Genomic DNA, 2,888 nt, shown 5'->3' on the forward strand with positions numbered 1-2,888 from the left:
CTGAGAGCAAATTATAGCACAAATGTGTAGAAACCATTGCCAGAGAGACTCATGAACTCTAAGTATTCCACTGTAAGTGTATAAAATTAAATACTAAATTAACTAGATATGACTGGAGGTGATCTGTATCATGGTTAGGAGGAGAGTCTCTGAAATCTGACAAACCTCAAATCTAACCCTGGATGGGTGGCTTAACTGCTGCATTGAGCCTGATCGTGCTATTTCAGCTCTCTGGGTTCACCCATGCCTGTTCCTTCTGCCTTGCCTCATCCTGGGTATGGGGGATGAGGTGGAAGGACAAGCAATATTGACCTCGTATAGGAATATGGGCACAGGAAGAGGTTTGCATAGTGTTTACAGCTTTGGATCCGGGGAAGGAAATTTTGGCCAGTAGAGTGCGGGGGTTCAGGATACAGGCTCTGAAGGGTCTCTGGAAGGCTCTGAAGAATGGATTTGTTTCCCAATCACAGCTCTGCTCCAATGGCTGTGTGACCCCAAGGCTAGTCCTGCATTAGGAATCTCAGTTTCTACACCTGTAAAATGGACACAGTAGTAGCACTTACCTTACCAGCTATTAGGAGGACTGAATGAGGTGACAGATGTAAAGCGCAGAGCACCTGATCTGAGGTAACGTACAGATTAAAAAGAAAACAAGCACTTTGGTTACCATTTTAGAGGACTACTGGGGTGTGAAGGGAGCATCCTTAGACTTCCACCAGCTGTGCGACTTAGGCAAGTCCCCTGGTCCACTTGAGCTGGTAAAACAGGGGTGAATGTGTTCTGTAGACAGTAATGTATGTGCGTATTAATCGCTCAGTCAGGTCTGACTCTTTGCAACCCCCATGAACTATAGCCCCAACCCCCATGAACTATAGCCCGCCAGGCACCTCTGTCCATGAGATTCTCCAGGCAAGAATACTGGAGTGAGTTGCCATTCCCTTCTCCAGGGGATCTTCCCCACCCAGGAATTGAACCCAGGTCTCTCGCATGGCAGGTGGATTCTTTACCATCTGAGCCACCATGGAAGCCCAGATGGTAACATGATGCACAAATGTGTATTTCTCCTTATTGAGCACCCATTGTATACCAGTGTAGAATGCAGATATGGGGGCCCGAGGAAGGGAGAACAAGTGTCCCTGCTCTCTGGGGATACCCAGGTGGTGCTGGGAGGCATCATGAGAACTCACATATGTGTGGTGTGTGGTGCCTGTATCTGTGATATCAACTGAACACACAGGCCCTTGGAAGGGATGCCCCACCTACAGCATTTCTGGGGACAGTCTGTTCACTGGGCATGAGTATGACCTTTCCTGTGTTTTTTTTTTCACCCCCACGTTGCACTTTTTTGTGTGTATGAGAACATTTAATTTCTACTCCCTTAGCAAATTTCAATTATTCACACAGTGTTATCAACTGCAGTCACCATGCTGCACATTAGATCCTCTGGCTTTATTCATCTTATAGCTGCAAGTTTAGAGCAGGAAATGGCAACCCAGTCCAGTGTTCTTGCCTGGAGAGATTCCATAGACAGAGGGGCATGGCCGGCTACAGTCCATGGGTTGCAAGGAGTCGGACACGACTGAGCGACTAACACACACACTTGTGCCCGCTTACCAACCTCTGCATATTTCCCCCAACCTTCCACCCCAGACCCTAGCAACCACCTTTCCAGTCTCTGCTTCTCTGAGTTGAACTTTTGCTTTCTTCTTCACATACCATATATAAGTGATACCAGGTGGTATGTGTCTTTCTCTGTCTGGCTTATTTCACGTAGCTTAATGCCCTCCACGTTTATCCACGTTGTCACAAGTAACATGATTTCTTTCTTTTTAAAGGCTAAATAATATTCTATTGCATGCATATGTGTATCTATTTTATTATATATCATATTTTCTTGATTCATCATCCATGGCAGACACTGAGGTTGTCTCCACATCTTGGCTGTCGTGGCTAATGCTGCAGTGAGCACGGGAGTACAGATATGTTTTGTGATAATAGTTTCATCTCCTTTGTATAAATACCCGGAAGTAGAATTGCTGGGTCATATGGCAGTTCTATGTTTAATTTCTTGAGGAACCTCCATTCTGTTTCCCGTGGTGGCTGTATCCGTTTGCATTCCCACCAGCAGTGTATAAGCTGCCCACCAGCTACTATCTTCGTAATGCCACCCTGACGGGTGTGAGGTGCTAACTCCCGGGGTTTGAGGCTGCGTTCCCCTAATGACTGCCGATGTTGATTTTGTATCCCTGTCCACATTCCAGGGGACAGCTAGGTTGCCTTCCCTCCGGGATGCTAAGGACCCTAATCCTGTCCAAGGAATAATTTTTCTGAAAGCAATCATCCTTTACTATGAACCCGGCCCTACGTGTTTACATTCAACCGTAACAGCTGTGCTGGGAGGATTCTTACGGATGAAGAAACTGAGGCTCAGAGAGGGGATATGACTTGTTCCAGCTTTCACAGCCTGTTAGCACAGCCTGTGTGATGCTGGAGCCCCAGCTCTTTTTCACGATGCTGAACTGACCAGCAGCCCCTCTCTACCCCAAAGACGCACTCTGTGACCACGAGGGGCATCTTTCCATGTCGTTTCTTACTCTGATGATGAGAGATGAAGGACCAACTTTGGAAGGCTTTCAGCCTACAAGAGCCCCCTCCCAAGCTATATAGCCTAGACCCCATCCTATAGCAGTGACTTTGGGTTATTTGTTCTTTCATCCCAATCTTCTCATGAAATAACAACAGCCGCCATCTAGCTAGTGCTTACTGTTTCCTCCGGCGCAGTCACTCTGCTAATCATCACATTAACCATAGGAGGTGGATGTCTCTCCTACAGATGTGAAAGCTGAAGCTTAGAGAGGCTAAGTGAGCCTGAACAGGAATCCAGGCAG

The sequence above is a fragment of the Bubalus kerabau genome, chromosome 15, assembly GCF_029407905.1.
Source record: "Bubalus kerabau isolate K-KA32 ecotype Philippines breed swamp buffalo chromosome 15, PCC_UOA_SB_1v2, whole genome shotgun sequence".
Classification (NCBI taxonomy): Eukaryota; Metazoa; Chordata; class Mammalia; order Artiodactyla; family Bovidae; genus Bubalus; species Bubalus kerabau.